The sequence below is a fragment of the Corvus kubaryi genome, unplaced genomic scaffold (genome assembly GCF_017639235.1).
Source record: "Corvus kubaryi isolate FWS band 111438036 unplaced genomic scaffold, C.kubaryi_AGA036_p1.0 split1-37374, whole genome shotgun sequence".
NCBI classification, from domain to species: Eukaryota; Metazoa; Chordata; class Aves; order Passeriformes; family Corvidae; genus Corvus; species Corvus kubaryi.
This window is the reverse complement of record NW_024582079.1, coordinates 336079-361381: the sequence shown is the minus strand read 5'-3', so window position 1 is coordinate 361381 and position 25303 is coordinate 336079. Positions and strand designations below refer to the sequence as shown.

At 46.4% G+C, this 25303-nt stretch overlaps 1 protein-coding gene across 6 annotated transcripts in view; it reads left to right on the top strand.

The window, feature by feature from the left end:
- LOC121657801 (ras-GEF domain-containing family member 1C-like) overlaps window positions 1-25303 on the top strand; it is a 76579-nt gene that overhangs the window by 1820 nt on the left and 49456 nt on the right. The window contains exons 1-2 of one of the 6 annotated variants that reach the window (XM_042013906.1): window positions 769-974; window positions 22485-22647. The exons of 2 other annotated variants lie outside the window; for them this stretch is intronic. The gene's annotated coding sequence lies outside the window, so the exon portion shown is untranslated. Of the gene's footprint in view, window positions 1-768; window positions 975-2968; window positions 3125-22484; window positions 22648-25303 lie in introns of those variants that run through there. 3 more of the 6 variants (XM_042013905.1, XM_042013903.1, XM_042013904.1) reach the window with 3 other exon arrangements.

Here is a 25303-nt window from a genome sequence, read left to right as displayed (position 1 = left end):
ACTGGAGTGTTTTAACCATCTGCAGCTCACCTGGCCCGTTGAGAGCACAGGTACAGCCAGGGAGCTACACAGGGGGTGCTGGTCCTGCTCAGCCGGCCAGGACATCCTCTGCTGCTGTGCTCCTGTTCAATAACAAGGTCCTTCCCCAATGTGTGCAATAACCTTTCAGTCCTTACAACCACGGTGTTTCATCCTCCCTGCTACGGGCAGCCCAGTTAGAAAGCAAGCCCATGCTCTCTAAGGACATGCACTTTAAGAAACAAGTCAATAAGCGTTGCCCCTCATCTTCACCTGCTGTGAGCCAAAAGCTTCTACTGAAATCGCAGGTCTCTGAACGCGGCTTTTCGGGAGCAGGGCCCCGGCCATGCGGGGTCCCCAGGGCAGTGCCCGGGCGCGGCGTCGGGGGCGGCCCCGGCTCTGCGGTGCCGGCGGGGGCAGCGCACGGCAGCCGCGCGGGGGGATTCGATCAGCGCGGCTGCCAAAGCCAATTATCGGGGAGAGGACGATATAATTATATTAGGGAACATCTGTACTTCATTAAAAGCCCTCGCGGGGCGGATTCGCGCCCGGCCACGTTACGCACAGGCGCTTCCAGCCGCTCCTCGCCCCTCGCTCCGGCAGCTGCGCCGCCCCGGGGCCGCGCCCGGCTCCGGCTCCGCGCCGCTCCCCGCCCCGAGCGGCTGCACCTGCCCCCGCGGCCGGCCCCCCCTGCGCCCGCCGGGAGCCCAGCCCATCCCATCCTAACCCATCCCATCCCGGCGCGGCGGGCAGGCGGCGCTCTGCGGCCAGGCTGCGCGGGGCTCCGGGGCGGTGCGCTCTGCTCTTCCTCCTCCTCCTCCTCGTCCTCCTCCTCCGCGGCGGCGGCGCCGGGCAGATGCGGCGGATCGTGGGGCGGCTGTGGCCCGCAGCGGGCTCCCGTCCCCCCGCCGCCCCCATGGACGGCAGCGGGGGCAGCAGCAGCCGCGCGTAGCTCGGTGAGTGCCGGTGCCGTCCCCTCCCCCGCGCCCTGCCCGCACCGCGCTGCCGCAGCCGCGGGTGCTGCTCCTCTCCTGCGCTGCTCCGTCTCCTTCTCTCCTCCGAAAAACCACCCCCGGCCCGGCGCCCCACGCGTGCTGGCGGCGCGGCCCCGGCTGGCGGCGGCGCCGGGGCTGGGCTGCGGGGACCGGCTCTGCCACCTGCTCCCTGCGGCGGCTCCGGCTCCCCTCGGGCTGCGGGAGCGCCGCCGCCGCCGGCTGCTCCCTCCCGCCGGGACGGGCTTTGGGGGAGCGCTCCCCGCTCGTGCCGCGCCAGCGTCCTGCCTTCCTCTCTATCGAGAGTCCCGGGCTGGCGTTGCAGCTGGGCTCCCGAACATTTGTTTCAGGGTAGGACTTTACCAATATCAATTTTGGAGTTATTTTGTTTCAGTTAAATTTGATTTAAATTGACTCAGCGGTTGTGAGACGCTGAGAGGAAAATGTCAGTTTGAGGATTGTTTTCTTTACCTTCCATTTAAAGATCTCTCTCTGTATATTCGGTAATGATTTGTTTTTGTAAAATAATTTTGTTGTGCTTTATTAACTCCTGGAGTTTAACAGTCCTCCAAGACAGACAGGCTTGTTAGAGGCTGAAATAATCAGCTCCAAGGTGCAGCAGTGCCCTTGGTTGTAACAGGTGCAGCGTACATATTCTTATGAACAATGAAATGGTTTCAGCATTCAGGTTTATTTGTATGCTCTGCATTTCTGTGACTCTGAAAAAATTGTCATGCCGTGTTATGTCAAAGATGTGCTTACGGCGTGAGCGTGTCCACAGTACCCAATTACCAGGACAGTGGAGCAGCTGCACAGACGTCCTCAGTCCGTGGTGCCTTTAATGCCCAGGGTACTCCTGGGTGACATCGCATAGCGTTGGGTGTTTTGGTGGCTGTTTGAGGACCCACAATGGTCACTGCTCCCTCTGGCACAGCATTAAACACTGGGAGATGACGAGGAAAAAGAGAAGTGCAGAGGGAACCATTTATGCTTTGATTGTGTTCTCTAGGCTTTATGGTCCTTGTCCATGTGTTGAGTAGGGTGGTGATGGCACATCATATGGTGTTACTGAAACTTAAAATACTGACATATGTATTCCACGGGAGAAATTTCCTGGGCAGGTATTTTCCAGATAAAAAGACTGTCATTGTTTTAGTAGCTTCTTGGGCTCCTTATTTAATGCAAGCATCCAGAGTGATACCACAGTTGGGAATTGGCTTAATGGGAGTTATTCAGGAGTTAGAGCTGTAGATCAGAAGGAAATTAGACTGGAATTTAATTATTGTTCTCAAGCCAATGTAGCTGAAAAGGTGTATTCCAGCAGTCCTTGCCCAGGTTCAGCTCTTGCTGTGGGATACCTGTGCTCTATGGTGCACCCAGTGGCACCTCGTGCCTCGAGGTGTGTCTGCCCTCCTGAGCACTGAAAGATGCCCCTTGCTGGTCCTCTGTTTCCCAGGACTCTTTTAATCTCACTGTTTTGTTAGGGATGGGAGAAGGAGTGGACTACTGCCTTGGTGGGATGGGGGAGGATGACTGGGTAAAGGAGTGAGGATGGGGGGTGCATTTCTTTGTTACACTCTGGCTCTTTATGTACTTCAGCGAAGAAGTAGTAGAGCAAAGGAAGAGTCAAGGCACTAGCCAGGGGAAAGTGCCTGGTAATAAAGTCCTGGGTGATATTAATGGAGGCACTGAACAAAGCAAAGGCACCAGAGATGTCTAAGAGGTCTGAGCTTACTGTAAGAGATGCCCTACACTGCACAGGCTTGGAGTTACTGCCTTGTAGCTTACCCTATCATAGGAGACAGTGCTTCTTCCTCCAGGAAACTGGTGAGAAAGTAAGTCATGGAGGTGTCCTCTGGTGCTTTCGGCCCTCTCCAGAGAGTTTCCTCAGTGGTGGGGTGGTCTGCCAGGTTATGCTGATAAGCTGCAACAGCAGTGAACTTTGTGTTGTTTTGTAGTGTCTACAAACCTTGGGACAGCAAAGTGTCTTGCAGAGGAGGTGGAGAAATATAACCAGGATTCCTTGTGATGTCTTAACTTCCCTTGGACTTCTTACAGCCTCACCCAGCAATGTAATTCCATCCCTCGTGCTTCTTGGTTTACAGCAGGTGAAGGTAGGGATATGTTCTGCCTCCTTTGAGTCAGGGCATTTTGTGTAGTTCTAATTCAGCCAAACAAGGAAGATAAACACCTTGTTAATCCTTTGTAAGGTGTGACTAGTACAGCTCCCTCTGGTTTAGTATTTGCTGTGTACTGGTAAAATACAACACGCTTCTCAAAAAGCCATTACTTAAGAAAATGGTTCTTTCATACCATCAAGTAAATGTCATCTAACGATGTTTAATTGAAAATATTTATAGCATTTTTTAAATCAAATTTGAGGTCAGTAATCTTAAAGGATTCTTTAAAAATCCTTAGAAATAATTAGCAGCCTTGTTTAACTTCTTGGACAATTTGTGCTGGTGAGAGAGGGATTTGTCCTTTTCACGTTGCTGTGAGTAAGCTGGATAATGTTTACAGGTCTGCAACAGCAATGAAGCTCTGCACAGCGGCCCTTTGGTTGCCTGAGGCTTTTCTTGCTATACCTGCTTGTTTAACAGGGTTTTGAAAATCATCTCTGGAAGCCAGTTACATGTTTATGCTGCAGATGCTTGTCTGGCCAGGGCTGTGTCCACGCTGCAGCTGTGGTTGTAGCTGGAAGTGCTCTGTTCTGCAGAAGTGTCTGTGACTGCGTGGAGCTCGCTGCATCCTAATGCTGCAGGTCCCTGCTCTTGCTCTGCTGAGCTCACCTGCACAGGAGGAGCTGTGTCCTCACTCCACAGACCTGATCCATCTGCAGGAAAGGGCTCAGGATGACCAGGGTCAAGGTGGGGTTGATGCAAGAGCAGAGACTCCTGGACACTCTGGCCAGCTGATTTAGCAGACGGGTAGCCTCCAGCCATTACTTAGCCCAGGAGTTTAGCAGGATGTAAATTGAGTTAGATGTTTCAGATAGTGAGGATGAGAGAGCAGCATGTGCTGAAAATGAACAAAGCTTTAAGGGGATCCATTGCCTTTTGCTCAGTATTGTTCCTTTCTGATGCAGAATTATGAGAAGATGCTTTCTAGGTGCTGCTGATGCCATATGGAATTTGTGAGGACTGGGTGGCAGTTCCTGTCCTCTGAGAAAGGCCTCTTCTCTCACAGTAGACAGTTAATAAACGAATGCATTCATTTGCAACTATAAATTCCTAGTCAGAAGTTCAAATCTGTGTGGTGAATTTCTTAATAAACTTCATTTATTCTGTTTTCTGATTTCCTTGCTCAAGGACTGCTCTGCCTGTGTAAGAATAGTAGGTCACATGCTCTGGGGTGCTTCTTTCAAATATCACCATGTTGGTTATTTTAGAAAGGTTTTGTCTAAGCAAACTCATTCTGGACACTTTTCCCACCTGCAGGTTTCCTCAGGGATGCAGGAGCTTAGCAGGTGTATAGTAAAGGCTTTTCCTTTGCTGGCCAAATGTTTGCTCATGTCCTAAATATAACTTCTGGGAATTTGTGTTTGTTTTGGAGCTGGGGAACACTTTTCTCTTTTACTCTATAGATTCAGAGAATTTAAGCATATGATTAACATTAAACATGTGAATATTCTCTGTGGACTCCTTTTTTGGATCAAAGGCAGAGTGCTCAGGCTGTTGAGAGGATGGAGCCCACAACCACTAAATGCAGGGAGCTGATCTGCTGCTATGCTTGTCTAAAAGGAGTATATGATACGAGTGCTTTGGATTTATGTCTGTCTGTGCCCCAAATCCCTCTGCTAACTACTGTCTTGATGTTCCTTATCTACAAAGTGCTTACAAGCGTTAACAAACCTTTTTGATGCTGCTGAGACGTGTTGTTATCCCCCTTTTCCATAAGGGGATGCTGAGAGAGTTTGGTGATCTCCTGAGACCACTGTGGGTTCAAAGCTGGGCATTGAACCCGGGGCTTTGAATTCCCAGCCCGGTAAGGCAGCAGGAAGGGGAAGCAGCACAGCTCTCTGGCAGTGCTGGGTTTAACATTGTCTTTCACACTGTCAGAATGCTTCCCAGATTTTCATCCTGACAGAGAGGCTTCTCATATCATCTGATGGATCAGGCTGCAATGCAAAATACAGCCTGTCTGCAAGAGTGAGCAGTGGCCTGTTAAGGGAAGGAATCTCAGAGCAAATTGTGTGTCCGTGCTGGCTCTCAGCCTTGCTGGGTGCTACAGGCAGAGCTGATGCGTCAAGATTCCTCTAATATGAACTTAGAGAAAAGGGAAATTTTCCATCTTCTTTAAGTACAGTGATTCTTGATTTCTTGCTGATTTAAAAATACTCAGAATGCCTCTACAGAGCAGAGAGCCTGAGTCCATGCATATAAATACAGACACACTAGGTGTGTGTGCCTATGAGCTGGCAAATGAATCAGTTTCCAAATCTGAAGTTGGCATAGTGTCACTTTTGGCTCCGAGGTGCTTTTCTTCTTCTTCCTGGTTTTATTGTGTTTCACTTGCTTAAATTAGAAGAATTTCTTGAAAGAGAATGGGCAAACTTCGAACGTGGAAGAACACGCTTTGTGCTGATCTCACTGTGCTTGTGCAGAGGTGAGAGGCCAGCACCTGCCTCCCTCCTTTGGCCCTGGTCCATAACACCCTCCTGGACCACTGCAAGATGCCAGGACACTGGGAAGCTGTGGTGTCCAGGCAAGCTTATGCTGGGTCCAACAAACTGTGACAAAGGAAGGCTTCTGTGGTTTTTGAATTTTTCCTTTAGGAAATGCGTTTCATCAAAATCCAGAGTTTTGTAATATAAGGCTGGTGACAAATTTGCACCGATTCTCAAGTTTTCCACAAGCCAGTCATCTGCTGTACCTGCACACACAAACGTGTGAGGGACAGACAAGCCCTAATTGGGAATTTACTACCTTTGTGTGCTGGGTGAATGAACCCTCCTGAGCTTTTGCATGTATATAATGGCATCTTTCCTTTTATCCTCTGTAGGGAACCTGTGTTCTTCTGAACTAATGTTCCCTTCCATAAATGACCCAATCAGCCTTCATCACTGCTTGTTAGATCAGAAACCTTATTAGTTAATAGCAGTACTGTTCTTCCTTTTAGTGCCTACTACAGCTAAGCTCATGGCATTTACAGACAGACTTGTTAGTCATTAATATTCTTTGTATTCTTCATCTTTGGCTTCAGAAGAGAAGGCCTTTCATCTTTTGCCTTGCTTTGTTTTTTAGAAGAAGCCAAGTTTGACTGGAGGAAAAAAGAAACCAAAAAAACATTTCTCTACTGCTTTCTTACAAGCTTCCAAGCAGTCTCCCCTGCTGACTTTGTGCTTTTGCAGTAGACAAACATTGACTTTGTTTTCACAGAATATAGCTGATTATTTTTTTTTTCTAGTTTACCTTTTTGGTTATGCCTCAGTAGCTTGACAGGACAGGATTAATTAGTCAATGACTGCGTCTTTAGCTGAAATTCTCATTTGTTACTCAGTTTTTCCATCAGGTTTATTGTACCTGAAATCAAGTTGGTGTAGGGAGAACGTAAGCATGTGTCTAAATTTAGCAAACTTGTGAAGGGTTTCCCTGGTTTGGAGACTAAAAGATTACTGAGATCGATCTGTGGATTCTTGTTCTTATCTTTAAAAGAAACCCAAATGCTGATACCCAGGAATGTGTTTTAAGTCTGTGTACTGGGGGTGACATGTGCGTGGGCAGGACGATAGCAAGCCGTGTTTCTCAGATGGGGAAGGCTTTGTTAACATCACTAAATTCTAACCACTTGTAAGTGGTCAAATCCTTTGTTAATCTGCAGTGCTAACTAAAAGGAAAATACAGAGAACAGCATTTGTTGTCTGTGATCACATGAAATCTCACACCTCATTTCTGAAGAGCAGGATCAGAAGATAAAAAACTTGGTGCCTGAGTTGTGTGTTTTGTTCTTGAGGTTTGATAAATGCTTTTTTGAGCGTGCCAGTAGTTCATATCCATTCTGCTCAGGTTTCCTCAGTCCCAGCTCAAATGTGGTGCACATCACAGTGTGATCATTAAGTGTGATTACTGCATTTTTGACCTATTTAAAAGTGTCTGGCTGTGAAATTCCAAAGATTCTAATTTAAGCTATAAAACAGATTATTAATGTGCTGCTGCTTACACATTTCATGGCTCATTTCCTGATTACAGCAATTTTGAACTTGTACGTGTAGGCTGTTCCAATGCATGTGTATAAACATCCTACACCATGTTCAGCCTGGTCACCTGGCTTGGGGATCACGTTCCACATACCTTCCACAGCTTAAAAACAAATAGAAGAGAAAGCCACAAGTGCAGGAAGCTGGGATGTTCCACATCGGTGCTGTCAAAAGGCCTGATGCTTTCTGCAGGGCTGGAGCTCAGGACAGGATGTAGGAATGAGGATCGTGCAGGGGTATGGAAGCTGGGCAAGGAATGTCTTCAGACAATCCCTTGCTGTGCCCTGTGGACTGGAGAAGGTGCCCCCTGAAAGTGTCAGGGCTCGATGGCTGTCCCTGGATTGCTGCCAGGAGACTTCAGCTGTGCTGAAACTGGAACACAGACAAGATGCTGTGTGTAGTCAGTGGATCTGCAGAGAGAAAAGATGACTGTTGGGATCTTCAATCTTTTCCATCACTTCATTCAAATCTGTCAACTTGTTCATGGAACTGAAACTCTGAAGAGCTTCTTTATCTAGGTGCGCAGAAAGGAGTTTGGGGTTACGGTTACGTGAGTCCCTTATGATTCAGCCATTGGGATGACCCAGCATGGAATAATTCACCAGGGTTACAGGTGCAACTGCAAACAGCGGGTCCAGTAGAGAAATTCAGGTAGAAAGATCAAGAGTAGGTGAAAGTGTTGTAGAGAATATCCTGTGAGGCAGTTCTGTGCGCTTACATTGAGTCTCCTCCTGGTGAGGACATAAAGAAAAACTTGGCTTGCTGTGTTTCATAGAGGATTAGTTACGTGCTGAAAACTGCACCTTGAGATTTCTTCCTGAGCTGGGAGCATGTGTAAAGCTAAGTAAGTGTGTGTCTGGCTGAGTTTGGTGCTTTGTTACAGAGGGGCTGACCCTGGTCCTACATGAGCTGCCAGATAGGGATATCTGCCTCTGTGTGAAATTAGCAGTGATTTTATACAAGTTTGGGATGCAGGATGAGAGCAAGGTCTGGAGAAGGTGTGATGCTCTTCTGCATCAGGGGTGGGATTTGTGCTTCTGCTCCTGGCATGTGCACACACTAAGCAGCATTTCAGTGTGCATTGCTTCAGAACTTCATGAAGGCAAAGCTGCTGCAATTCGTTACTCAGCTGCTGGAACTGCTTTGGATCCTTTGGATCCTTTTGTCTGTCTCTCAACTGGGAGGTTGGAAGCGAGGCTGGCTAAGTGCTGGTGGAAAGTATCATTGCATAGGGTACACAGCTGGGAGAGCATCAGCTTGTCGTTTGCAGTTGTCTTATTTCTTAATGTGGTGTAGTAAATTATAAATGTACACAAACACCTAAGGAGTGTTTCATTGATGAGCTGCCAGACGGCAGTGTGCTTTTTGAAAGTGCGGGTTTGGGGGTTGTTTTTGTTTTGTGGGATAATTTCATTATCTGACACCAGGCATTTCCTAAAAGTAAATTGATCACATGAGGACCATGTGGCCATTAGTGATTCCACTAACAAAATTTTGGGTTTTTTTCATTCCATGAAAGACCTTCTGCACCACAGCCTTTTTATGCTCTATGGCAGTTACTAGCTATTGTTATGTCATTTTAGGAAGGTCATTATTTGCTAATGGGTGTGATGTGGGGCTTGGAAGCATGTGCCACAACATCCTGTAGGCCAGCAGAAGTATTTGAAAGTATAGATTGTTAGGAAAATGTGCAGGAGGGTTGTATAAATAGGGATGGTTATGAGGAGTCCCTCTCGTGGCATTACTCACATGCCTCTCTCCTGGGCTGTAGCAGTGCTAACAGCGATCCCATTTGTGTATTAAAGCAAGGATCTTCTGAAGTGGAACCACAAATGACAGCAGAATTATGATTAAAGGGCGGTCAGTACTGATGGCAAGCCCAACATAACATACAAGCCTGGCTGGGGTTAGGAGAATGTGCCCATCTAATAAACAGCTTAACTTGGTGTATTACTGTGAAATAGAAAGAACCATGGAATATGTGATGTGAATAGTAGGCTGGATTTCCCTGTCACTTCGTATTTATGTTCCTGGAACTGCCCTGGTTTTGCCACGGTTTTGCCACGGTTACTTCTGAATTGCACCCGAGGGAATGAGAGGTGGCAACACCTTTCTTCTTAATCTGGAAACCGTACTATAATTTCTTTGGTTTAGCCCTAGATTTGAAGTTTTCATATCAGATGAAATGTGTGCTAAATACCTTAGCAGTAAGAGTAATTGGTCCAAATGTTTTATTTTTCCAGATCAGCTGCTAACTGATACAACTTCATCCAACTCTATTGAAGAAAATGGGCGTTGTTCTTTTCTCACTAATTGGAGTTGAATTGGGGCATTAAAGGTCAATTCCAGGAGAGATATTAGCAAATACTAAGGCTTGATCCACAGCACTTTGCACTCAATCAATCAGCAATTGCCGTCTGCACAATAGCAGATCGAGTGTCTTTGAGATTGAGAGCCCTCGTCTTGAGTATTGCTTAAGTTTCCTGAAATCAGTTAAATTGAGATAAAGCCAGTGACTTCTTCATGTCTGTTGGAGTTGCTGAAAATTTATGTTCCTCACTGAGAATAGACTGTGCTCTGCTGTGCCTTGGGGAAAGTGGAAACTTTTTCCCTTGGACTGTTAACAGCCTGCTGAATATTTGTATTCTAAAGGTGTTCAACCAGCCACTAAAACGGTATTTCCAAATTGCCTCAAGTCACTTCCTGATCGTTTCTGTAACAGGTATCCAGGTTTTACTTTTTGTAGGCTTTTACATGTGTGAAGTTTCCTTTTAAGACTGTTGTGTCTCCTTCCCCTCCCGTCAGGATTCTTCTTTACATGCCACGTCCAAATATCTCAGTGGTATGTTGTGGAAAGAAAAGCCTGTTGAACCAGGCTGTGTGTTTGGGTGTTTCAGCAAAAAACACAAGAAACCAGAAGTTCTATCCTGCACACCTTCCATCTTGATGTTTTGACAAGCCCCATTTAAAAGCTCTTATGGCAAGTGATTTTTATGAGCACGTGTGGAGGGGAATGTGTAAAGCGCTTGAGATGGTAGGGACTGGAAGAAGCATGATAACTGCTTTGTGTAAGATGATCTGTGTTCGGAGGAGCAAATGGTGCATTGAGATGGCAAATGGAGCGGCAGAGGTGCAGCTGGGCTGTTCCGTAGCGGCGGTACCGCCAGGCAGCTCCATGGAAGGAGTTTGTAGTCGATACCAAAAATTTCCTGCTAGCTTTGAGCTTTCTGATGAATTAATGATATAATTCTCATTGATTTAATTAAATCAGGTTCCAGGGTCTTGATTTGCAGAGTTTTCTGGTAGTAGTATTGCAACTAGGTGGACAAATAGATGGCCTTTATTTTCTTGCTTGCTGGGTGGGGTGTCTGGTGATAATTACTGCATTTATCAAAGCGTCCTTCCACGTTGGAGACGGGCTGGTTTCCACTTTTGATAGACAGAAGCAGGGACAGTGAGATTATGGGACTCGTCCAGCGGCTGCTGTGTGACGTGTCAGAGCACGAGAGTTAAATGCCTGGCACCCTAAAAGCCAGACGGGTCCCCCGAGTCGGGCATCCTTTGGACCGCACTGCGCCTTTGGGCGCGCAAACACCGCGCAGAGCCGGCGCTGCTCCCGCCCAGGGCGTTATCGCCAATTCAAGCTCAAGTGCAAGGACTCGAGGTTTCGGTACCATCCCAGCTTGGCTTTTCACCTGCTGAGACGACGTGCTAATGTCACATTGCTCTGATGAGTTTTGGTTTCTCTCACACGAGTTTGAATGTGCGTTGGCTTTTGTCAGGAGATCAGGAAGGAATTAAAGCTGCATTCTACTTAATTGTTCCTCAACAGTTAAATCATGACAAAATTGCTCCACCCCAACTAGTAAAATAACAATTAAGACGACTTAATTAGAGTCAATATCTGAATGTTATTAGTATCTATCTTTTTATTTCTACTAATTGCTGTGCTGAGTAACAAATTTAATAAGACCAGCTTGTAAGATGAATGACAGTAAAATCATGGGAAGAAAAGAATATTTGGGTTTTTCCTTTAACAGGATTGGAGGAATTTGTATCCATGGGTTAGATTTGCAAAGCCTCTGACCCTCCTCATTGGTATTTTTTTCCTAAAAACAAAGATGCTGTCAGCACAAGTCACCATGTCTCCAAGTGGGTCGTTTACCTTCCATAAAAAATAATAAAGGCCTGTATAAATACTCTCCGTGTGCTGCTGCTGGATTGTATTAGTGAAATATGTCCGTGTTTGTGGTGTGTGCAGCCCTACATTTCATGGCACCAACTTGAAAAATGCAAGACATTCCGGTGAGTTATTTGGAAGACAGTGACAAACCTATTTGGCAAAGCTGTGTCCTAAGGAGAGCATTTCCAAGCACCCAGCAGAGACAGACGTGTGTGACCAGTGCTGGGGGAGCTTTAGCCCATGTGCTGCTGCAAGGATAAGCTGTGGGGCTTTCCAGTTTGCTGGGTTTTCCCAGTGTGACCTATGGGACCAGGTGCTTACAGGCACCAAAGCAGATGGCCATGAAGATCTTTCTGCATGGCTTCCAGAAATTTGAAAGCAGGGTGGTTGTTTTGGGGATTTTTTTTGACAGCTTATGTGCTGTTGGGTCTCTACCGTACCTTGGCATTTCTTAGCCATGTCTTGACTGAGCTTCTTGGATAATCTGTGTGTTGCCAAGACGTGCTGCAGAGCTCAGCAGACGCCGCAGAATCCAAGATTGTGGTCAACCTCTTAAGAAACTTCCACCTGACAGTGCTGGCTGGAGCAGATCAAACCCCTGTACATCTGGTGCCTCCTACACCTGGGTGCAGAGGTTTGCATTGGTGACCAGAGTTGTTTTTTCTTGAGCCAGAGGAACGAGGGTGCTGAGGGATAAGCTGGATTTGGATTTGGGTTGCAAGAGTGTGCCATGGGCAGTTGAGGAGGAGGTTACCCCAGCCACCCTTCCTGCTGAGGCAGTTGTGCTCTGCCTTCCCCATCCAATACAAGAGTGACAACTGATAGTAGAGAGCAAGCAAGAAGCAGCTTTTGCCTGCATCTTTTTATTATTTTATCTAGTCCCTGAGCCTTCACTGTATTATCTCCTTAAATCTCTGTGCCTGACACTTTTGCTTTAGCACAGTTGAATGTATTACTGTCCTGGGTTGTAAAAGAAAAGCGTGTGCTTGCAAGCTTCCCTAGGCTTCCTGGGAGGGTTTGGAGTAAATCTCCCAACATGCAGCTGCCCGCTTCAATGCTCCCTTTTCATGTAGCTCTTTTTTTAGCAGTGACCTGTTGCAAGGATAAGTTGCTATATGCAAATTCGAGATTAAACCTTTTGTCTTTCCAGCATTTTCTGTTTGAATTGCTCAAAAAGGGGTTGCAGGTTCCCAGCTTTGGGCTCTGGTTGTGCAAATGCCCCAGCTGAGGGCTGGGAGTGTTGGTGCATTCGGGGCTCAGTGTTCCTGGGACAGTGAGGGATGGAATTGATAAAACCCATGGGTGAGTGATTTGTGCTGCAAAGTGGGGGCTCTTTTGGCTAATGAATATTGAACTTCTCCTGTCTAACAGCACGTTGTGTCCTGCTCTGCAAATGAGCATCCTTGCGAGAGGCTGAGCTGCAGGCACGGGGGCTGCTGGGGAATTCATTAATTCCTGTCTGGGTGACGAGTGTGCTCCAAACAGGGCTCTGCTGGTCACCCAACAGTTGGTGCCATGCAAGATGACTTTTTCTTTTTTCAGTTGTTCAGTTCTAATTATTTTCCTCTCAAAAGTCTTTTCTCAGGGCTGGCTGCTTTTCTCTGGATGCTTTTCTTTAGCTGCCCACATGGCATTTTCTACATGACAACGTCCTCAAAGAATTGATGTAATGAATTTGTGCACTCGGCAGTCCCTAAATTCAGCTCTATTTGTGGCAGGAGTTCCAAAGGGCAAATGCATCTCAGAAGCATTGTGACTGTTGCATGAAATGGTAATTGTAATGCATGGAAGATCAGCTGCTGATTTATTTTTATTAGTGCAGATGAAAATTACTATGATGTTTCAAGTAGGGCGTAAAATAATATCTTTAATCTCATTCCAGGAGGAATATTAACTTCACATTTTGTATTTCTTTTCTTTCCCAAACCACTGAAAAATGCTTAGTATGTGACTTGAGTGTCTGTTCTATCATGTTTATGTAGGAAGGTTTCTCTATTTTTTTTTCATGCTCATAATAGGAAAAGTGTATTTTGATTCCTGTTGTGTTTTATGTAGTGTAGAAGTTCCAGTTCCTTTGATCAGAAAAGTCTCCGTTTTTAAGCAGAAATGTGCATCTGTCCCCGTAAACAAAAGTAGGAATTAGGAAATGCTTTTCCAAACAGAACACTGCAGGTGAACTTCAATTTAAAATCCACCTGGAGTCAAACATTTGCTATCAGCAAGAATAGCTGGGTAGCCAGAGCTTGTGGAAGGGACAGTTTCTACTTCTGGTTTCCTACAGGTGAGAACTAATTTGATCCTGGAGATTTGGTAGTTACACAAGTAGTTTCTTGGAAGGCTGACTGTAAATGGAGGGTCTGAGCAATGTCTGGGTGCTTGAGTCTTCTCTTTTGGCGTTTCCCCAGCTATCTTGGCACAAGTTTCAGGGAGGATAAGCCCTTTGTAGACTTCAGCTGTATCCTGTCTGTGATGGGTTAATCTGCTGCCCATGCCTCGAGCTGGTTGGCAGCATGAGACCAGCCCTGGAAATGGGAAGTAGTGCTCCTTCCTGCTGCCATTTCAGGGGTGGCACATTACAGGAGGTCAGGGCCATGATGTGTCCCAGCAGCTCTAGCACCCCTGCCTGCTGTGCTGCTGCTGTACAGCCCAGGCCATTCTGGTGGTGTTAACTGATGGCACTGGCCATGCCAAACATCACTGAATAAAGAGTGATGATTCTGCTGGCATGACTCAGCACTCCTGCTCTGATCTACCTCAACAGAGGAGGGTAAGTAAAGTTGTGAATATCTAAGGGTTTTCATCCCTGGATAAGTTAGCAAAAACACGGTTATGGGCAAGCCAGGACTTCGTACCTGCATGTGAGAAGGTCAGTGTGTATTTCTGTGACATTGTCCTGTCTCTGAGTGCTGTTGTAAGAGCATTAGGTAGCAATGGTGTTTCGGGGGGGGGGTTAATTGCTAGTCTAGATAAGCATTGTGGGGAAAATTGTAAAAGGCCTTGAAGAGAATATTAAAGGATTCAAGTATTGCTTGAAGTATTAACAGAAGATGCACATGTAGGTGTGTGCATGCATGTGTGTAATTGACAAAGCAAAGCCTTTAAATTGGAAATCATTGGTACAGAAATACAGTTAAGGGTTTAGAATGGAGTTAGTTCAAACAGCCATGGGGAGAAGTCTGGGTATTAAAGCAGTAAAAGGATGTATTGCAAGGCATTCAGTTCTTTATCAATATATTGATTATACCGAAGGTGGAGTGTGTGCACAGATGGTAGGAAAGGAAAATGTATTTTGGGAAATGGAGAAAATCACTGAAAGTGCTGTAAGATATTCTTAATACTTCTTTCTAAGTCTGGAGAGGATCTTTGAGAGCTTTGCTCTGTGTTCCAGGAAGTTGAAGACTGTCCTCTGTCTGTGAAAAGCTTTGCACAGGTGAAGAAATCAGTGTGGTCTAAGACTCCACAGGTATAAGAGAAAGAAAGTCATGATATGAAAATATTTATAATGACAAGAAATTGTACACTACTAAAGTGACACTTCTGCAGTGAATAATTTTCCATAATAAAAGTCAAGAGCTGGGCATCCTGGTGAGTTGACTTTGACTGTTTGCAGTGAGAGGGCTCAGAGATGTTCCTGAGGAGGCAAGGTTGGTGTTTATTATTCCGCAGAACAACTCAAATAGTCTTTCTCTATTGGTAGCACATAGTCTGCTAAGGGTACTGATCAGTGGGAACAGGTAGAGAGTGTGGTCAAGATGTTGTCTATCCCAAATGCCTTACCTGCCGTGGAGCCCTCTGTATGCAGCGCTGGTGAGCGTCCCCTCACCTGGGCTGAGCGCCCTGTGGGTGTAAAGCTTTTTGTAGGCAAACTTTTGGGAGGAATTTGGAGGAAGTGGCTTTGGGAGTGTTACAGGTTGAGCTGTGCAGAGACCTTATAACCCACACTGCTCTTATGACTGGTCTGTCTGCTGTTGACCTTGCTAGTGTTGCCTCTGCCCTCTCGCAGCAGGTTTAGGGTGTCTGGGGGACTGTGATGGAAGGCTGCCATGTCTGTGTGCTCCAGAGTGAAGTGGGAGCAGGTATCCCTTTGTGGTCTCCACCACTGCTGTTTGCTCAAGCCATGCACTCGCCCACTTGTTGGTGGTGCCCAAGTCCACTGTGGATTTCTGCATAGCACTAGGGATGCCGAGCCTGTCCTGTCCATACCCTGCAGAGGACACACTGCACAGATGCTGTTAACTCCATCCAAACCAGCTCACAGTGCGGGTCACTGTTCACATGAAGGTACACAGTGGCCCCCAGGTACTGAGACAGTGTGAGAGATGTGATGTCTGTGCAGTGCAGGGTATGGAGCCAGTTCATTGCTTTTTACTGCAGAGCATAAACCTGCCCCGAGAGCCTTCTGGTCTCAGGAGGCAGCTCATCCCTCTGTCTCTTGAGCTTTTGTATAACCAATAGGCTGAGCTACTGTGGGGTTTTTTACTACTAAGTGCTAAATCTTTGAATGTACCAGCTCCTGTAGGAGGTATTGGTATTTTTAAGGATTGCTTGGTTTCCGCTTGCAAATACACTGCTTGTATTCCTGGATGAAGATATTCTTGGAATACTTCAGTGTGAACCCTCCAGTGGGCAATCTTTTATTCCAGAATAATGGGCCTTTGTCCAATTTAACATAATGTACTTTGGAAGTGGAAGCCTGTGGTTTGTTGTGCAGGAAATGCACTCATTTACCAAATCTCATTAATTAACTGGCACCTATTTAAGGGAAGTCTCTTCTTTCATGCAGTGTTTAAAACCTCATCTATCATAAAAAGTAGCTCTTTAGTTTTTTTGAACTCATCTTTGATTTTACAAATGATTCCTTCTGCATATTAAAAGTAATTTTTCTGCTGCTGCTTGTTATGAAGAAGGGACCTCAGCTTTGAGAATTACAGTTTGAGCTGTTCAGAGTTGTGCGGCAGCTCTGTGCTTGCTGCCAGAAGCTGGGACTGTGCTCAGGACACTGCGTCTCTGCCGTTCGACATAATATTCTACGTGATGAAAAACTAAAGTAGCTATTTTTTCTTCTGTGTGTAGCCCCCACCACCTCTGAAAGGCACGAGATTAATCTTGTGGCTGCCAATCTACAGAGCTTTGCCCACAGCAGAGACATCCAGCAGTGCCTGCACTGCACCGACTGTGTCAGACAAACCTTGTCGCCTCTCCTCAGCGGGCTCTGTAGAAATAACCGTGCAGACGTTTCTCCTCAGCCACCTCGTCTTTGCTCCTTCCCTTGCATCACTTTGTCATTTCCAGGTCACTTCCCTTGCCTTTGTCAGCATGTTTAGCATTGCTCCGTGTGGGCGCTGCCCTCAGGAACACCGTCATGCATACTAAATCCACGTCTGGGGCCACAGCGTGGAGTGTCCCATCCACTCGGGGGTGAGACACAGCCATAGGGAAGAATAGGCAAGCTGCTGACCTTCTGGAGGTCAGCTCTGTGCAGCCACATGGGCACCTTCTCCTGTCCTCCCAGAGTCAGAGTGCCAGGGTGGCCCTTGTGTGGGTGGGTGCACTGCTTCTGCCACCCCTGGCTGCTCTGACTTGTCTTCAGTGGTGCCTGAGCCAATCTATTTCAGTAATGCAATTATTCACATTGAGCTTAATCAATGAGCCACAGAGCAATCTACTGGTGGCTTCAATCAGTGGAATTACTCTGAAGGATCAAAATGAGCTTCTCTTTCTGAAAATGAAGCTGTCGTTCACACAGAAATGAGTTCAAGGGAATCCTGTTCTTTATGCAGGGCATGCTGTGACTCAGAGTACCTGTTCATGTAAGTCCTTGTCTTGCTGTAACGTAGGAGTAGGGGTCTGTGTATGTTTGGGAGGATGTGGATCCCAAAGCAGAAAGGCCAGGGTGATAACCTTACTGAAAGAATATGAGTAAAGGGCTGCAGAGAATCCTGCAGTTTGCTGTCTCCCTGCCATCAGCACCGGTGCAGTGGATTAAAGATTGTTTCAGTGGGGCCCAGCTGAGTGTCTTGAGGACCATGTGGCATAGCTCAGACTGTGATCACCACCCAGGGTGGAAATTTGTGCAGCTGTCCAGCTGTGAGCTGCTGTGTCTGGTACTGCTGCCACGAGCCTGCTGTCCCCATGCGAGTGTTCCACACACCCTCAGCACCAACCACTGAACACACAACATGTGGGCAGCTCCTCCTGCCTCTTTCACATGTGCTATTCCTTCCAAATTACAGGGATACATGGAGGATTTGAGGGAGTGGGCAGGGATTTGGTGTGAAAGCTGGCACTCCTCTGGGCTTGGCAGGACCTCGTCCAGGCTCACAGCTGTACTAGGGGAGGCCAAATGTGCACCCCTGTCTGAGCGTGCCTCGGCACAGCTGTGGGGAGGAATCCCGCACATTGTCAGCCCCGTGCTGTGATTTTTATGTGCACATCTCTGCCTGCACTGGTTATGTGTTGCTTTGCAAACCTGCCTGTGTCTGCTGAGTAGACCCGAAATACCACAGCGTTGTCTCCTCCCCCACATGTGTTGGATGCCACTTGCTCACTGAGAGCATGGCTTGAGGGTTTTACCCTCCCCGTGAGCTGATGCCAAAAGGGAGACTCTTTCCTCTTTTGGAGCTGTGAATCTCCTCCCTCTCCCTTGCCTCAGGTTTGCACATGGTGGGATTGACAGGAGTGGGCTCCCTGGGCTCATTCTGTGGGCAGTGTTCGGTTTTGATAAGGGGCAGGGCAGTCCTTGGAGGGGTTTTTACCTCTCAGTGTGTTCATTTTCTGCCAGATCAGATTGAACAGACTCATCCCACTTTCTGCCAGTTGCTGTCTCTGTTGCAAGGAAAGCAACAGGCAGCAGTGGGAGAGCAGGATTTCTTCTTCACTCTCTGCATGGTCACACCACGTTATGTTTAACATCCAACTGCTGTCTTGCCTCCTTCTTACCTTGGATGTGCCTGCAAGTGGAAACTGCTGAGCTATTATATGATTATTTTTGAGTTCTGAGTTTCAAAATGCAGCTGCAAATAGCTGTCTAGCTCTATAAAGCTAAAATGTTGGGTGCATGTAGTGATTATTTATTGTCAGATTCTTAATGTGACTGAAGTAAGTGAGAAGCTGATGGTGGGATCCAAATACTTCCACGCTTTCAGAGACCTCAGTTCCCAAGTTGGAGATTAGGTCCAAATGTTCATGGTGATCCTTCCCAAAATGCCTAATCCCAAAGGGCCTAACACTCCCTGCCCATCTTTGGGCCTTCAGCTCAAGTTCTTGAGTTCACTTCCTGTCCCTGGTCATCCGATGCTGTCCTGCAGAGAGGTAAGGGGAAGACAAACCTGAAGGTATTTTGAATTGCCAGAGCCATTTGTATTTTGTATATTTGAAATCTAGCTGGGGAGGAGGGTTTGCTCTACACTACATTACTGTTATTTTAAGGTATTGGTTTGGGTGCTTTGGACAGTTTCATGCTTTATTTGTAATCTTCTCAATATATGTTTATGTGATACAGAAAACCTAGTCTAGGATTCCTGCTGCTCAGTAAAAATAAAGGCATAATTGGAAAACGTCCAGCTGGGTTCAATTTTTCAACTTAAATCAGATCCCTGATTAGGGAGCACAGAATGTGGATGAGAAAGCCAAAGTGCACAAGTAACCAATGTCTCCAAGACACCAGGCTGTCTCTGAGCATGTCTCTGGCATTGGCGTTTCTCTTGATTTATAGGAATAAGCGTGGTCACACTGTGATATTTGTTGGCAAAATGGTAACTTCTCGTGGCAGCCTCTGCAGGCTTCAGGCATCAGTTCAGGAAAACACAGAACCGTCTGAGCAACTCCATCTCTGCTGGATGGGACATGTATATGTTTACTAAATTTTGAGCACATGAGTAGCTTTGTTGGCTGGTGCATTTTGAAGCACACATTTAAGTGATTTACTGACCTGGGGCCTGCATGCAGATGTGAATATTAGAAATGAAAATTAAAGCATCCAGTCCAGATTGCGAATCCAAAATACATCTTTTCAAGGCAGTCTTGAGGATTTAAACAAACATTTTCCATTAAGTTTAATGGAAGATACATGCCTTAACTCCTGTAGACTGCTTTGAAAAGCATCAGTTGAGTGTTCCAGTGTGAAGCCCTGAATGCTGGATGCCTTTGCATTCCAGATATGTTCTGAGCTCTAAGGGTCTTGTAACACCTCCTGGTCACTATTTTGCACCAGGATTCTCACTGCCCTTGTCACACTGTGTTGCCAGCCCCTGCAGTTTTGTCTTTAGCTTCATGGTACTTAGTTAGTTTTATCTTAAATAACAACTCCTCATTCTGAATCAGTACAGTTTCAGTTTCTAGTCTTATTTCTACTTAGCATGTGTTGCAGGGGGAGATGAACATTTACAGCCTTTTAAGTTCCTGAAGGAAGCACTTGAAACACTTGACAGCATTAAGCATAAGTGCTCAGAATCCCGAAGGGAATAGGGATTTGGTAGACTTGTGCATGTGTTTTTAAATCTGGGGGCTTTAACATTGGTCTCCCGACCTGTTGTATTGCTGGGGGAGCATTTGGTGCCAACCTGGCACACACAGTCTCACAGCCTCCCACATGGGCATCAACCAGACACATGCACTGGGAGACTGCGTCTGTCCTGCTGTTTTTAGCACGAACCCCAACTGGATGATTCTCTTACCTGTCTTTCTGGAAAGCACTTACAGTTGTCCCAGCTTCTCATGATGGTCTGCCTTCTTTTTAGTGGTGCTCCAGGGATCCCAGATTGGTGCAGCAAGTGTCATTTCTGTGTGCTATTTGTAGAACTGCTTTGGTTTTTTGGAGGTAAAACTGTTTTCCTTCAACTCTGCCTTTTGTTCATAGGCACGGTGCTTGAGGCAGAGCATTTCATTAAAGATTTATGTAAAGCAGGGGCTGGTCTCTGAAGCAGGAGGATAAAGCTGTGCTTCAGAATGCTAATGGTGAGCTGGAGACGTGCATAATGCAGCACCAGTTGGCACGACCTGATGTCTCATGCAGGAGAGGGAAACTTGCACCATGTTGATCAGTAACTTTGAGGATCATTCAGGATTCAGTGTAGGTGAGGGAACAGAAACACCCTGCAAGCAGGCCCTGCCAGGAGCCCTGAGAGTGCACAGGCTGGGAGGAGTGAAGGGGGTTTGGCTCTGGAGCTGGGGTGGCAGCAGCCACTGCACTGAGCTGTAGTTGTTGGGAGGAAACCACAACCATGTCATTTAGTTCTCTCTCTGCCTGATCCTCCCTTTTCCAGCTGGCATGAGCAGGATGTGGAGGTGAAGCTCAGCTTATGTTTCCTTCACTGAAATCTCTCTGATAACTTCTGCAGTGGCTGAAATATATGGAGAGTGGCCTTTCTTGTGTCTCTGGTTCCCCAGTGCTGTCTTGGTAGGGAATCCAGGGAGTCTGTCAAACATTGAGGCACTCGTGAAAATTTACAATGCACCCAAAAGTGCTGGTGTGGGTGGCTTCATTGAGTACCTGGCAGCTGCTGCAGTGCTGCTGGAAACCTGCCTTATGGGAGAGCACACGTGTTCCTGCAGAGCCAGGAGCAGGCACTGTCCCAGCCCCATCCCCAGCAGCTTGTGCAGAGCCAAGCAGCCTCTGTCTGACAGCACTAACCAGATATCCTACAGCATATGGAGCTTCCCCTGGGCTCCACAGCTGTGCACAGGAACCCATCGTACTCTTTCAGAACAGTGTTGTTTACTGTTCATGGCAGGTGCAGCTCCTGTTCCCCGCTTTGCAGGCAAAGCTCCTTCCTGTCAGGAGGCACCCAAAGCTCCCAGGGACTTCCCAGCCTTCAGCCATGCATTAATGTATTGCTGAGCTGTTTCTTTGGATGTAAAGGCACGACAGGAAATGGGGCTTGTATTCATGGAAATGTAATTATGTATGTTGTGTAAACTAACTAGTAAAAGTAATTCTGGAACTCATAACAGGACAAGATTTGAATACTTATTAACCAAAACAATGGCAGTTGCTGTGTAGGTTGGAATAAACATCTCTATCCAATAGGAGAGGCTGTGTTGTCCCGTCCTCCTTTATAGCCCTGGCAGCTGGAAATGACCATCCCACAGGCCTTGTGTAGGAGGCTTTGGCAATTGTAGTCTTGGATTTTCTCTGCTGTATGGAGACCCTGCAAGTTACAGGATAAAAGACTGGAACAAGCTTGCCTGCACAGGCAGTGCCCTTCCAGCTAATCTCCTGAAGATAGGATCTATATATCCCTTTGAAGTCATTCATGGAGAGCCATGATAATGTGGAAATCTCTTGGACTGTCTCCTTCTGCCAGCAGCTCCAGCCGGGATTGCAGGCCGGACTGCTGCCTTGAATGTGTAAGAAGCAAATGCTGCTGGAGGACTCTAGGCATGCAGACGGTGGTGGTAGCAAACAGCCTTGTTAAGGGATGAGTGGGGTAGGGTTTGATTTGAGGCTGACATGTCAGGCAGAGCAGTGTTAACAGCTCAAGTGTGAAACAACTCTAAGTTGGAGAGCCCAAGGGTGTGGTTGCAGATGGTCCTTGTGGTGTGAGCTCCCAGTTTACATCAGCTGTGTGAAACAATTGCACTGCCTGTCACTGGTGTGTCAGACCCCAGGACTGAGTTGGTTTCACTGATTTCACCATGTAGCTGAATTAATATAGTAGACTGCGACCACTCTCATTTGCAGTTTGTTTTTGAGGTAAGGCTGTCACAAATTGTAAAGTCCAAGCCCCAGTCCTCTTCACATCAATCATCTGCATGGAGGACACCAGCCAAGTGTGTATTTTAACAAGAACACACCTGGAGAAGCGTCTAGTGGTTTTTGTTCTGCATTTGCCAGAGGCAGGTAATGCCAGCTGATAGCTTTTATAAGGGAAAGTTCTGAGAAACTCGAGTTATTCTGGTGCAGATCAACTTGGTTGCAGTGTGAGTAGAGCTATAGATAAAGATTGGCCAATGTTGCTAATCCTAAGCAAGGGATAGTTTTCTATATAGTTCATTTCAAATCACTCTTTCTATATAGTTCTCCTAAACTGTGGAATATGAATTGAAAAAAAACCAAATCTATTTCTTCATTTTTGTGGTTTCCATTTTTTGGCAGTGCCTGTGATGTAGGACAGCTGAATGTCACCTGGCTTACTTGTTGTGTCTTCAGCAATGAATGCAGGCAGCCATCAGCTCCCAGTGACTTTCAGCATCTCTGCAAACAAGCACTGGAAATAGCTTTGCTGATGTACAGACAATGTCGGATCTACAACTAACAGGTTGGCAGTGACAAGTTGTTGTTTCCCAGCAGCTTTGGAGGACAGGGTATACTTGAAATAAATCTATCAGGTAGGATTTCAAATTGGCCAGGGCTGTAAGTAACGGTTTATTGAGCTTATTTATGATGTGGCACCTAGGAAATGAAATGGAGAAATGTCAAGTGCTTTCAACACCAGCCAGCACAGTTTAATGCCCCCTCCCCCTTGCTTGGAAGCTCTGTCTTGGCTTCATGCCGGAAGCATATTATTGTAATAAAACACATTCACATTCTAGGTGGTAAATGGAATTTACCCGATAATTAAAACTAGAAGTAAAATAAATTCATTCATCATCATCATCTCCATTCCCAGCATAGCTGACATTCTTATCACTATATATGGTATAAAAATGTGCACCTTGGGCTTTTTAGCTGTTCATGGTGTAATGACCAAATCCATCTGTGACAGTCTTGGGAATTGAAGCTGAAGCAAAACCACACAAAAGCTAGATCTGAGCAGTTCCCATAAATGATGTTTCCATAGTCTCTTCTCCTGAATTTGGACTTTGGCCCGGGCTGAAGCCCGTCTTCCTTCCAGACTGCTGGTTGTTACCATTGTGTAAAGAACAGCCTCAAGTTCCTCAGCTGAGTAACCATCTGTCTGCCCTCCCACACAGACACCTGAAGATGAGATAATGTTGAAAAGAAAACAAATAATTTAAATAATTTTAAAGTCTCAAATGCATCTTTCTGCAGTCTTTAAAGTTTCCAAAGTATTTTTTTTAATGTGTTAATAGGATAGGTATATTCTTAGAGGTTAAGTTTGCTTGTTACATTAGAATTATGCATTCAGTTTGATAGAGTTGTTTCATAATTGTGCAAAGGGTCTGTGCAAACGCACAAATGAGTTGGATTCAGTCCTGAGGGCCAGCAGCCCTTCTGCAAACCTGGGGACTGGGAAGAGTGATGTGAGCCCGGCAGTCTGCTTTGCAAGTTATATCTCTTTGTGCAGTCTTACTGAGTAAAGCCTTAGTAAGCAGTCGTATAATCCAGTACCAAGCAGCACAACTGAGCACAGCAATTTCTTTTCAGAGGAGTGCTTGCTAATATTAGGATAAACTTACACAAAATAGAAAAATTAAAGACAACTTTGAAATGAATCCTGAAATGCAGCTAGAGGGGTCTTGGATTAAAAACCTCTTGTGTGCTGCTTTATGAACAAACAACTTCATCCATGATAGATTGTGAGCCCTGAGCGTACATAACAAGGCAATTAAGAGAAGGCACAGTCAATGGAATAATATTGCAGTATCTTTTTGTTTCATGTAAGTCCTGTATCTCCTTTCCACTGCCAGTGTGCTGTAAATTGCACCTTGTCATTAATAGGATTATTGATAACTCTGCCAAACAGAGATTCTGCAGAATTTAGTGTTTGCTAAAATGCCTCCTTCACCATTTAACAATGTTACTAATATGCTTTAAACATAAATCTTGTACAGTTAATACTCGAGGTTACAGCCAGCAGCAAGTAGAGCTCTGTGGATTACTAAAGCTGAAAGACAGGGATGCATGCCTGCTGAGGGATGCAGTGTGTCCAGCTGGTGGAATTTTTTTCAAGTCTGTAAATGCTTAAAAGTGAATTTGCCCTTCTCCCATGGGGCAAATTCAGGGGCGAATTCCACCCTGGATAAATTGCCTTGTGCCACAATCGCCAGACAAGTGGCATTTTCCTTGCTTTCACTCTCTCCTGCAGCTTCCTTGGAGGCAGCAGCTGTGGTGCAGGTGGCCCCAGGCTGTGCTGCTGGCGTTGGCTCCGTGGGTGGCTTGTGCTGGCCTTGGCCATAGGGACACAGGTTCAAAGTCTGACAGCCTCTGGGTTGGCTGAAGGATGTGGGTTCATGTTCAGCAACACAAAGCTCTTCATCTCCTGCCAGTAGTGGGGCTGCGTGTCACACATGTCACACGCTGTCCCTCTGCCTGGACCCAAGGCGGATGACTGCAGGGCATGGGCTCATTTGGGGATAAAAGACAGAACTGTGGCTGGAACTTTGTCCAAACCACTTGTCTTTGCAGAGTAGCATCACATCTCTACAGCTTGGGTCTGGGCTTCAGCCAGTCGCTTCCCGCCTTTCGTCATCCTGTCCTGTGAGGTTGTCATCGTGGCACCTGTAGTGTGGCTGTGCAGGAAAAAGGGCCAGCGGTGCTGGGTCTCCTCTGCCCTTTGACAGCTCCCCAAATCCTCCCTGCATGTTGTGGTCCCACAGGTGCTGAGTGGGATTCTAGGACGGGGCTTGATAGTAAAGGTGCCATTGCCCATCACTCCTGTTTATTAGGAAAAGTTATCTTGCAGGATTATCCTGGAGTACTTTGCTCCTACTGGGAAGTGCTTTATTACTGACAGGTCTGAAAGCTGCAGAGGATTTGTAGGAATGAAAATAAATTATTCTCCCATCTCTGGTGAGAGTCAGAGATCATCTGTCACTGCTTTTGGTGTCCCACCTCCAGCTTCAATCCAGGTTGTTGTCTGGACTGTGGTCTCATTCAGGTGATCATTGCTGCACCCAGCGTGCCCTGTCTCTGTGTGGTACTCCAGTGCACAGTCCAGCTCAGACTGAAATAACACAACTGGATTTAATCGTTATTTGCTGGAGCTGTGTGGTATCAATCTGGCATCGTAA